The following is a 12,077-nucleotide window of genomic DNA, read 5'->3' as shown; positions in this document are numbered from 1 at the left end:
TTCCCCAAGAGTCTTGGTGGGGAGAGGCGTTGGAGTCAGTATTGTGGCAACTCAGAAGGTTTTACTGGGGGAGTTTAGTGACGGGACTATTCATGTGATATGAGAACTAAATAGAGGATTGTGGCAGAGAGCTGAGAATGTGATAGCGGAGCCTCCTGCTGGGACTATAACCACCAAAAGCAACCCCCAACGGAATCATGGCTATGCAGGGCAGAGAATAAAGACAGCGAATTTTGGGGGTGAAGGGAAAAGTGGAGAACAACCAGCACAGGGAGCTGCACTCATGGCCAGCACTGGTGTTTCTCTTCACCCCAGTCTAGGGGATCCACTTCTCATGGGGAGGAGCCCACCCCCTGCTTGTGATTGTGGCTCCATGGGCAGGCCCTGGGTGCCGGGCTGAGTGTGAACGAGGAAGGCTGTGCTGCCCTGAGGTCCTGATGCTTTCTCAGGACACCCTGGAAATGGTGGCAGGCTGCCTCTCCTTGCCCTTTCACCTAAGGGACCACCGAGGGAGGGGCTAGTCTCTGGGGTGGCAGCAGAGAGCAGCACCAGAGACACAGGGACTGTTTCTGAGGCTCCCCGGGAGATTTCAACATGGGTGGACCGGCAGAGCTAGGGGCTAGGGCCACCTCAGACGCTGGGGCTGCAAGGCTGGAGGTACCAAAGCCAGCCATGAGTGCATGGGGGCTCACAGTGAAAATTCACTTTATCTGGTTGAGTGCTTTGAGTTTCACAAGAAACTTTCTTCATAAGAATACTTGGGTTTCCCTCGAGATTTTTATTATAAGTCAATGCCTTGGACAACTTTATATCTCTGGAAAGGATAAAGTCACCTGAAAGGTGGAAATATTTATTCAACAAAGAACCAACTCTTCCAAATTTGTTGAATCTAGTTCAATATTTTGTTTCAGATCCCATATTAAAGGTCAGGATGAAAATAAACTTTAGTGTCATGGTTTTGTAAGGATCAGTAAATACAATGGATTGAGGGTTAAATTAACTCTCTCTCTCTCACACACACACACACACACACACACACACTCTTTTCACCTGTTTTGAAACAGAGTAAATTTATTTTGTAACAGCTTTTTGAGATATAATTCATATACTATATAACTCACCCCCTTAAAATGCAGAATTCAATGGTGTTTAGCCACAGAGTTGAGCTACCATCACCATAATCAATTTTAGAACATTTTCATCACCCTGAAAAGAAACCCTGTACCCCTTAACCGTCAACGTCCAATCCCCACTCTCCAAGCCTTTGTAACACTAATCTACTTTCTGTGTCAATAGATTTGCCTTTTCTGGGCCTTTTATATAAATGGAATCATACAGTATATGTGGCCTTATGTGTCTGGCTTCTTTTACTTAGTACAATGTTTTCAAGAGTTATCCATGTTGTAGCATGTATCAGTAATTTGTTTCTTTCTATGCCCAAATAATCTTCCACTGTATGAATATCACCACATTTTGTTTATCTTTTTGTTAGCTGAGGGACATTTGGGTTGTTTCTCCTTTTTGGCTGTTATGAATGATGCTGCTATGAGCAGGTATGTACACATTTTTGAATGGGGGGATATATGGTTTTATTTTATTTTTATTATTTTTTGAGACATGTCATTCTGCTGCCAGGCTGGAGTGCAGTGGCATGATTTCAGCTCACCACAACCTCTGGTTCCTGGGTCCAAGCAATTCTTGTGCCCCAGGCTCCAGAGTAGCTGGGATTATAGGTGTGTGCCACGACACCTCGCTAATTCTTTTTGTATTTTCAGTAGAGATGGGGTTTTGCCATGTTGGCCAGGCTGGTCTTGAACTCCTGACCTCAAGTGATCTGCTTGCCTTGGCCTCCCAAAGTGCTGGGATTACAGGTGTGAGCCATGTAATAAAAAACTGGTCCATGTTTTTATTTTCTTGAGTATATATATTAATGATCAAATTTGATAAATCATTCCTTCCATTATCAGTGAAGAATAAAGTGTAGAGGGAAATCAGAAGGAACAATTTATCAAATTGGATGTTACAAAGAATACCTGTAGCATGCTTACTGTATACTGGTGCTATTCTAAGTGCTTACTTAGCAACTAGCTATTAACTTATTTAATCCTAATGGCTATTTTCATTCCCATTTTATAGATGGGGAAACTGAAGCACACTGAAGTTGAGTAACTTGCCCAAGGAATGGCAGAACTAGAATTCAAACCTGGGTTTGTACTCAATAAAACGTCTACGTCATATATTGGGGAGGTTAACAAAGGTGTACCAGATGTGTCTGTTGTGCTTATTGAAACCACCTGGCCTACCAAACCCTTTTATATAAAGATATGACAAGGAAGCCTCCAAGGATCACCCAAAACTACTGCTGAAATTCACACTATGGATAACTGGGGGCCCAAATGAGGTTTTCTCCCAAGACGGAGAAAGCAGTAATGAGTTTAGAGCAAGAGCCAGACAGCTGCTGAATTGTTTCATGTGCATTTTAGTCTCTCACCAGTTTCTCGCCTGCTTACCGGGGCTGCCTGATAGCTTTTCATGGGCAGCTCTCATATTCAGAGCAAAGTGTGTTCCATTTACTGACCATCTGTTGATAAGAGGTGAGAGGAGAAAATATTTCCCTTGAGGTGTGTCTAGAAAGAGTTTTAGGAAATCCTTGTAGGCAAAGACTTCCTAACAATTTAAATGTAGCTTGTCCCTCTAGGGCTCCTCAAAACAGTCATCTCACCAGTTCTACCTCAAGGGTGGTTTGTAGCCAGGATGGCTTTGCCATGGTGAACACAGAGCTGTGTGTCTGGGGGAAAGGGCGAGGAACACGTGGGGAAGGAGAAGGATCAACCTAAAGATGGTGGGAAGCCGGCGCACCTGTGCATCGGAAATCCAAGGGCTCACCCTGGAGTTGTTCTACCATTTCATCATCAATTCTAGAACATTGTCATCACCACAAAATAGAAGGGAAGTCTGCACTCCGCCATAGCCTCATCTTATTCCCAGGTTTGTCTAACAATTACCTTTTAGCAATACCAGGTTATACTTAAACAAAATGGTTTGCAAAATATCGTTAATTAAGTAGTCTGTCTCTCTTTTTTTTCTTTTTTAAGACAGACTCTTGTTCTGTCACCCAGACTGGAGTGCAGTGGTATGATCTCGGCTCACTGCAACCTCCACCTCCAGGGTTCAAGCAATTCTCCTGCCTCAGCCTCCCAAGTAGTTGGGATTCCAGGTGCTAGCTACCACTCCCAGCAAATTTTTGTATTTTTAGTAGAGACGGGATTTCCCCATGTTGGCCAGGCTGGTCTCGGAAGTTTGATTTTTCTATGGTCACGAATGGACACTTGATTTCTACAGCTTGAGAATGGCAGCCGTCTTTCTTTCTTTCTTTCTGACTGACATTCTTTCTTCTTGTGCTCTTCCAAACGTTCTGGCTGCTCTTTGGGGGTTCCTTTTCCTTTGCTCACATTTACAAAATTGGTTTCCTAAGTCCGGTGCCTAGCGACTGTCTCCTCTCCACACACGTCCCTGGGCGGGCCACACTGAACTGTCAGGGCTTTCTCAACTACGTTTCCTCTCTCACCTGAAACCCTCTTCCCTACCCTTTCTACTAGGTTGACGTCTCCATCACCAGCTGCTCCCCCCCCTTGTCTGGATGGGACGCCGTCTGCCTGCTCTGCCATCAGCCACACATCCTGAGGGCAGGGAGCACGCGGGGGTTGCCCATCTCTGTATCCTCAGTGCCAGCACTGCACTTCGCCCTGAGCAACTAACTGTCCAGTAAATGAGCAATGAGTAAATGAAAGAATGAGCAAAGCCTTGTAACAGGAAAGGGGCCGGCGGCGTCTGCAGTGCAAGACCTGGCCGGGTGGAGCAGAGCCCCGAGGTTCAGGAGCCGGGTCTGGAAGGCTCCCGCCGGTGGGAGAGGAGCCCGGCACACGACGTCTCAGAGGCCGCCCACTGGGAGCCAACGGTTGCAGCGAGTTGTCCCCGCGAGTGAAGCCGGAGAAGGCGCGGAAGCCTCTGCCCGGCCATTTCGCCCTTGCCGCGGCTGAGCAGCCAACTACCAGACCCGCCGCGGAGCACACACCCCTCGCGCGTCGCTCTTGGCCCCACCCGGCCACCGTCGCTCTCTAGAACGCCGCTCCCTTGACCCGGAAGAGCATTCTCCTTAGCAACTGCGGGACTGCGGCGGTGCCGGCCTCCGGGGAGAAAAGGTGAGGCCCTCACTCGCCTCCCAGCTACACTGCCTAGTGCTGCACGACCGCTTCGGGGGCGACCCGGGGTCTGGCCTCTGGGAGGCTCCGCGGCGCTTCGCCAGGCACCTGCGGCGGCGGCCCGGGACGAACGTCTTCCGCCTCTGGCGTTGCTCCCCGGCCCACGCATCTCCCCTGTCTTGCATCTCCGTCAATGTCCGCCGCTCCCCACTCTGCTCTTGACCGACCTGGCCTCCCATGCCGCGCTCATAGCGCCTGGGCCCTTGTACCCTAGGATGGTGTGAGGGGAGCGAGACCAGCATTAGAGCCTGTTGCTATAGAGAGGATGCTTTCCGAGGCTCGGGTCACCTGTGGATGCGGTTCTCAGGGGTCTTGATGGAGATGTTCAGGACTGGCAGGGATGGGGTGCCTCAGGAATCTTGAACAGCAGCCGTTTAATTATAACACTGTTCTTGACGCTTGCGCTTTCCACAGTGATACACTTTATCTGCTCTATTGATCGTAGAGATTCTTTTTAAAAATATATATATAATTAAAACTTTTATTTTAGATATGGGGGATACGCATGCAGTTTAGTTACATGGGTATATTGCACTCAGGTAGTGACCATAGTACCCAGTAGGTAGTTTTAAACCCGCATCCCCCATCTCGCCCCTCCATCCGGTAGTCCACAGTGTTTATTGTTCCCGTGTTTATGTCCATGTGTGCTCAATGTTTAGCTCCCACTTATAAGTGAGAACATATGGTATTTGGTTTTCTGTCCCTGTGCTAATTCGTTTAGGATTATGGCCTCCAGCTCCATCTATGTTGCTGCAAAGGACGTAAGTTCCTCCTTTTTTGTGGCTGCATAGTATTCCATGGTGTACATCCACATTTTCTTTGTCCAGTCCGCCATTGATGGTCATCTAGGTTGATTCCGTGTCACTGCTATTGTGAATAGCTCAGCCGTGAACATATAGGGGCCTATGTCTTTTTGGTATAATGGTTTGTTTTCCTTTGGTTCTATACCCAGCAATGGGATTGCTGGGTGAAATGGTGGCTCTTTAAGTTCTTTGAGGAATCTCCAAACTGCTTTCTACAGTGATTGAACTAATTTACATTCGAGCAGTGTGTAGTGTTCCCTTTTCACTACAGCCTCACCAGCATCTGTTGTCTTTTGACTTTTTGATAATAGCCATTCTGACTGGTGTGAGATGATATTTCACTCTTGTTTTGATTGGAATTTTTCTGATATAAGCATTTTTTTCATATATTTGTTGGTTGCTTGTATGTCCAGGTCTTTTTTTTGGGGGGGAGGGTGGTTATTTTGAGAAGTGTCTGTTTATGTCTTCTGCCCATTTTGAAAAACGGGCTTACATGTTTTTTGCTTGTTGCTTAAGTTCCATGTGGATTCTTGATATTGGACCGTTGTCAGATGCATAGTTTGTGAATAGTTTGTGAATATTCTCTCCCATTTTGTAGGTTGTCTGTTTACTCTGTTGGTAATTTCTTTTGCTGTTCGAGGCTTTATAGTTTAATTAGTTACAACTTGTCAATTTTTGTTTTTGCTGCAGTTGCTTTTGGGGACTTAGCCAAAAATTTGCCAAGGTCAGTGTCAAGAAGTGTATTTCTTAGGTTTTCTTCTAAGATTTTTATAGTTTGAGGTCTTTTATTTTATTTTGAGACAGGGTCTCACTGTCACCCAGGCTGGAGTGCAGTGGTGTGACTACAGCTCACTGCAGAATCGACTTCCCTGGCTCAAGTGATCCTCCCACCTTAGCCTCCTGAGTAGCTGGGACTACATCTGTGCACTACTATATTTGGCTAATTTTTGTATTTTTTGTGGAGATGTAGTTTCACCATGTTTCCCAGGCTGGTCTCTAACTCCTAGGCTCAAGGGATCCACCTGCCTCAATCTCCCCAAGTGCTGAAATTACAGGCATGAACCACTGTGCCTGGTTGAGGTCTTTACATTTAAATCTCTAACTTATTATGTATATCGTGAAATATAAGGATCCAGTTTCATTCTTCTGCATATGGCTAGTCAGTTATCCCAGCACCATTTATTGAATAGGGAGTCCCTTTCCCTATTTGACATTTAAAAAAAATTGCTTGTTTTTGTCAGCTTGTTGCAGATCAGACGGTTGTAGGTGTGGGGCTTTATTTCTGATTTTTCTCTTCTGTTCCATTGTTCTGTAGGTGTGAGACTTATTTAATTGTACATCTTGAATTTATCCTTATCTGGGGAATTTGCTTTGCAGTTGTGAGTGAGGTGTGGTTAGTATATTCTGTAGGTTAGATTTTGTGTCTTCCAGTTTTTCTGCCAAAGGAAATCTTCCTGGGCCTGACTAGGTTTGAGAAGTATTTCAAATGAAATTTGCTACATTGAAGAGTGTTGTTAATAGCCCAGACTTACACTTCAAAAAACACTATGGCACTGGAAAACCTCTCCTGGTTGAGTTTGAATGAGTGGTACTAAGAAAACTGTAAGCCTTATTTGAACATCGTTGGATAATGACTTTATTTTTCATTTGATGATGATGGAGCTAAAACTGAGGCATGTGAACCGTTTTTGGAAATGACATTATTTGGGAATAAAATGTGGGAGTTTCTGTACCAAAATTCATAATTCAAAATTATAATTTCATTTCAATTTAATAAATTTAAGCATCTACAGCATTACATACTTTAAAGGATATAAAAGAAATAAAAGACTGCACACATGAAATTGTTAGGAAAGCAGTAAAATGGGCATTTGTTTAAATGCAAAATATTTGGTAGAGATATTAAGTGCTATAGTAGGTCAGAGGGTGGGGAAATCATTTATGTTAAATGGGACTTGATTTGTCTGTAAAGTACAGATATAATTTGTCTTTGTATTGGAGGGGACAGGAAGTCCTAATTCCTTGCCTTATATTCTTAAGAGTTTGGGAAAAAGTTCCATGTGGCATTTTGAAGGTCTTATTTAATGCTCTCAGGTCGTTTGGTTTGTGATCTATTTCTTTCAAATAGTCTTAGTACAAATCTAGAGGGCGTTTTTCCTGTTTGAGATCTTAGGTAGTGAAGCTACTAATTGAGGGCTTTGCCACTTAGAGATTCTTTGCTTCTGCATTTGGTGTTAGGTTTATATGAAATACCACAATTTAAGTATAGTTATTGTTTCAGTCATGCTCAAGAGTCTTGTGAAATGTTGCTCTTTATTTATTTGACTGATATTTCTGAAGTGCTTTCTATGTAGCATTAACTATATCAGGAAATACCAAAAACAACTGTTACTTAGTAACCAGTAGGTGTGCTCTATATATGGAGGGTGTGTGTGTTTAGCCTATCAGCCTTTGATGCTCAGCATTTGCCTTGAGACATTGAAGGCCAGAGCAATTTATGTATACATCTGAGACTTTTTTTTTTGAGTTTAATAAGGGGGCTCAATTGCTTTGGGCATCAACCAAAGATAGATTTGTGAAGATGACCAAACTCTTAAGTCCTCTTAAAAGATGTTTTGTTGCTTTTTTATAGACTTAGTGGTCATTTATTCACTTATACAACAAATATATTGGAGATGGGGGAGAGTGAATGCATATATGATCCCTATCCTTAGTAGATGATACTCAACCACACAAATGCAAAACTATGGCTGTGACAAGTGTTTTAGAGAAATCACAGAAATGACATTTTAAGTGAGATCAGAACAGTGTTCTAGTCAAAGCAAACCCATGTTGCCCTGGATGGAGTGCAGTGGTGAGGGCTCACTGCAGCCTCGACCTTCTGGGCTCAAGTGATCCTCCCGCTTCAGCCTCCCAAAGTTCTGGGATTATAGATGTGAGCCACCACACCTAGCCTGTCCTTTTATTTTAACCTTCAAAAAGTTTTTTGTTTTACAGGAGGAGTTGCTATGAAATGAAATACTATTGAGCATGAATGCAAGTAAGACTACCTGGAATGAGTGGATAGATCCCTCTGAGGTTTGGCCATCTATGCTATTTTTGGTGATGTCAAGGAAGTGGAGACTTGACCGGAATTATTATTATTATTATTATTATTTTTCGAGATGGAGACTCCGTTGTGCAGGCTGGAGTGCAGTGGCATTATCTCAGCTCACTACAACCTCCACCTCCTGGGCTCAAGTGATTCTCCAGCCTCAGCTTCCTGAGTTGCTGGGACTATAGGCGCATGCCACTATGACTGACCAATTTTTTGTATTTTTAGTAGAGACGGGGTTTCACTATGTTGTCCAGGCTGGTCTCAAACTCCTGACCTTGAGCCATCCACCTGTCTTGGCCTCTAAAGTGCTGGGATTACAGACATAAGCCACTGCATTCAGCCTTTTTTTTTTGAGACGGAGTTTCGCTCTTGTTACCCAGGCTGGAGTGCAATGGTGCGATCTCGGCTCACCGCAACCTCCGCCTCCTGGGTTCAGGCAATTCTCCTGCCTCAGCCTCCTGAGTAGCTGGGATTACAGGCACGCGCCACCATGCCCAGCTAATTTTTTGTATTTTTAGTAGAGACGGGGTTTCACCATATTGACCAGGATGGTCTCGATCTCTTAACCTCGTGATCCACCCGCCTTGGCCTCCCAAAGTGCTGGGATTACAGGCATGAGCCACCGCGCCCGGCCCATTCAGCCTTTTTGAGACAGAATCTCACTCTGCTGCCCAGGCTGTAGTGCAGTGGTGTAATTGTAGCTCACTGTAACCTTAAACTCCTGGGCTCAAGTGATTTTCCCACCTGAACCTCCTGAGTGGCTGGGTCTGCAGGCATGAGCCACCATACCCCGCTAGTTAAAAAACTTTTTAAATTTTTTTGGAGATAAAAGGGTTTTGCTATGTTGCTCAGGCTTGTCTGAAACTCTTGGCCTCAAGTGATCCTCCTGCCTCAGCCTTTCAAATGTTGGAGTTACAGGCATAAACCACTGCACTTGTCCCAGAATTCTTGTTGTCTTTATTAAACTGAGGGTGTTGGTAGAATGGCACAAGATGCTCCTTTTTGTCATGTAACACGAAGTAGAAGGATTTGATGTTTTTTTTCATGTAAGAAGCATTTTATTTGGAACCATAGCAAGAACTTGATGTCTTAGAGTAGTTATTTTGTGACTAGTTATGTTGAGGCAAGACTTGATCAAGTTTAGTCAGCTGTTAGTTCATCTACTTTTGATTCCTTACTTGCCCCAATAACAGGCTGCCTCTGGGATGCACTAGTGGTGGCAGATGAGACAGTGGTCACATTGGTAGGAAGGGACTTCGTGTGGTGCAAAGTACCTTTAAATTGTCTCTGATGAAATCATGGGACAGGGAAGAAGGGCTGATGAAGTACCCTGCCCTCAGTAAAGTAGTTGGTGGAGTGCCTGGTAGACACTGAGAGCTTGTGTGACCCAAATCAGGAGGAGGCAGGAAGTTATATAATACCAATTGAAGAATCCTGCATTATAAGTTCTTTTTTGGTCCTCCTCTAATGAAATTGGATTGTTTCTATTTCCCATTGGGTTTTGATGAGGAAAGGTTTGTGGTGATTATCTAGGTGTTGAGGTATTCAGAGACAAGCCCCAAACATTTCTGTTTAACTTCATTTTTTTAGAGATCAGCTTTCCGCATGGGAAATAGTTGCCTCTTTCTCAGATGTCTGCCATGGTTAGCTTTAATCACTTTTAAAAGGTTGAATACAGAACTCTACCAACAGTTATACCAAGAAGGAGCTATTATTATTTTTGTTTAATCCTTTTACCTATGGGACAGTATTAAACAAGTCCAGAAATTACATGTTTTTAAAAATTTTAGTTTAGTTGTGTAAATGAAAAAAATGAATTGTTCTGAGATTTTTTTTTGAAATAATGCATTTATTTTCCTTACGTTTTACTAAATTTTTGCCGGTTCAAATCAGTCTTTTTTATAAGTAAGGATGCCTTATAACTTTTATGACTGAAATACATACCATTAACAAAGAACAATTTTTAATAAATTAGGGCCCAATTTGTGTTTTATAGGATTATTAATTATTGGTTAAGACCATATTTTTAAAGCCGATTTATTGAGGTATGGTTGACAGGTTATAAACTGCACATATTTAAAGTGTACAATTTGTTAAGTTTTGACATTTATGTGCACTTGTAAGACTATCATTACAAACAAGACAGAGAACGTATCTATTATGCCCAAAACTGTTTTCATAACCCTGGCTCCCTGACCCTTATCCCAGACAGCTGATGTTTTCATGACTGTACATTAACTTTCATTTCCAAGAATTTCCTCTTATTTTATATAAACGAAACTATACAATATGTAGTTATGCTTCTTTCATTCAGCATAATTGAGAGTCATCTCTGTTGTTAACTGTATCAGTAGTTGATTCCTCTTTATTGACGAGTAATATTGCATTGTATGGATGTACCTCAGTTTATTAATACGTTTATCTGCTGATGGACACATTGGTTGTTACCGGTCTTAGTTATTAATAATAAGATTTCCATAAAAATTTGTTTACAAGGCTTTGTAGGGACATACATTTTTATTCCTCTTGGTTAAATACCTAGGAGTAGAATGACTAGATCATATGGTAGCTATGTGCTTGATCTTTAAGGAAACTGCCCATGTCTAGTTACTCCTAAGTATTTAATAGCTTTGATGCTATTTGATATGGTTTGATTTTGTGTCCCTACCCAAATTCCATGTTGAATTGTAATCCCCACATGTCGAGGAGGGAAGTGATTGGATTATGGGGCCCATTTCCCCCATGCTGTTCTCATGATAGTGAATTCTCACAAGATCTGATGGTTTTATAAGTGGTAGTTTTTCTTGTATTCTCACATGCTTTCTATCTTGCCTGCTGCCATGTAAGACATGCCAGCTTCCTCTTTCACCATGATTGTTTCCTAAGTCTTTCTCAGCCATGTGGATCTGTAAGTCAATTAAAACTCTTTCCTTTATAAATTACCCAGTCTTGGGTATTTCTTTATAGTAGTGTGAGAATGGAGTGATACACTATTAAAATCATATTTTTGAAATTTGTATTTCCGATTGTTGCTAGTATATGGAAATATGATTAATTTTTTACATAAATCTTCTTTGTCAATCTAGCTAAGCTCACTTAGTTCTTATTAGTCCTAGACCTTTTTTTTTTTTTTTTTTGAGGTGGAGTCTCATTCTGTCACCCAGGCAGGAGTGCAGTGGTGCAATCTTGGCTCACTGCAACCTCCACCTCCCAGGTTCAAGCAATTCTCCTGCCTCAGCCTCCTGAGTAGCTGGGACTACAGGCACCCGCCACTGTGCCCAGCTAATTTTTGTAGTTTTAGAAGAGATGGGTTTCACCATGTTGGCCAGGCTGGCCTCGAACTCCTGACCTCAAGTGATCTGTCCGCCTCAGCCTCCCAATGTGCTGGAATTACAGGCATGAAACACCACACCTGGTGTCCTAGAGCTTTTTAACAGATTCCATTAGATTTTCTATGTAAAGATTATGTCATCTGTGAATAGTTTTAATTCTTCCTTTCCAGGCTTTTGTTTCTTTTTGTTATTGCACTGGCTACAATCTGCAGTACAATGTTAAATAGAGATGATGAGAGCAGATTAATTGTCTTGTTTCTTCTCTTAGGGAGAAAGCATTAGTCCTTTTTCTTCTTGAACATATGGAATACAATTCTTTTTAAAAAAATCTTTTTGACATAGCGATCTCCTCGAACATGTAACTTATATGTATTTATTTCCTTAGAAATGCTGGGGTTTGGAGATGTTAGAATCAATAACGCTTATATTTCTTGATCCTAAGTGTTATCAGAACATAAGGCAATTCAAATTATGTGATAAAAGGATGTATTATAACCTGATCTTTTAGGCTAATAGAATAAACAAATCATCTCTTAAAAGTACAATAAGATAATGTAGGCTGGGTGTGGTGACTCAAGCCTGT

General features: G+C 42.5%; 1 protein-coding gene across 2 annotated transcripts in view; it reads left to right on the top strand.

Annotated features, from left to right (window-relative positions):
- The first annotated feature begins 4,140 nt into the window (after positions 1-4,140).
- DIS3L2 (DIS3 like 3'-5' exoribonuclease 2) overlaps positions 4,141-12,077 on the top strand; it is a 392,467-nt gene continuing 384,530 nt past the window's right edge. For both annotated transcript variants that reach the window (XM_012434086.2, XM_012434087.3), the window contains exon 1: positions 4,141-4,202. The gene's annotated coding sequence lies outside the window, so the exon portion shown is untranslated. The remainder of the gene's footprint in view (positions 4,203-12,077) is intronic.

The sequence above is a fragment of the Aotus nancymaae genome, unplaced genomic scaffold, assembly GCF_030222135.1.
Source record: "Aotus nancymaae isolate 86718 unplaced genomic scaffold, 86718_ANA_hifiasm-v0.15.2.pri h1tg000008l, whole genome shotgun sequence".
NCBI lineage: Eukaryota > Metazoa > Chordata > Mammalia > Primates > Aotidae > Aotus > Aotus nancymaae.
This window is presented reverse-complemented; position numbering and strand designations above follow the sequence as displayed.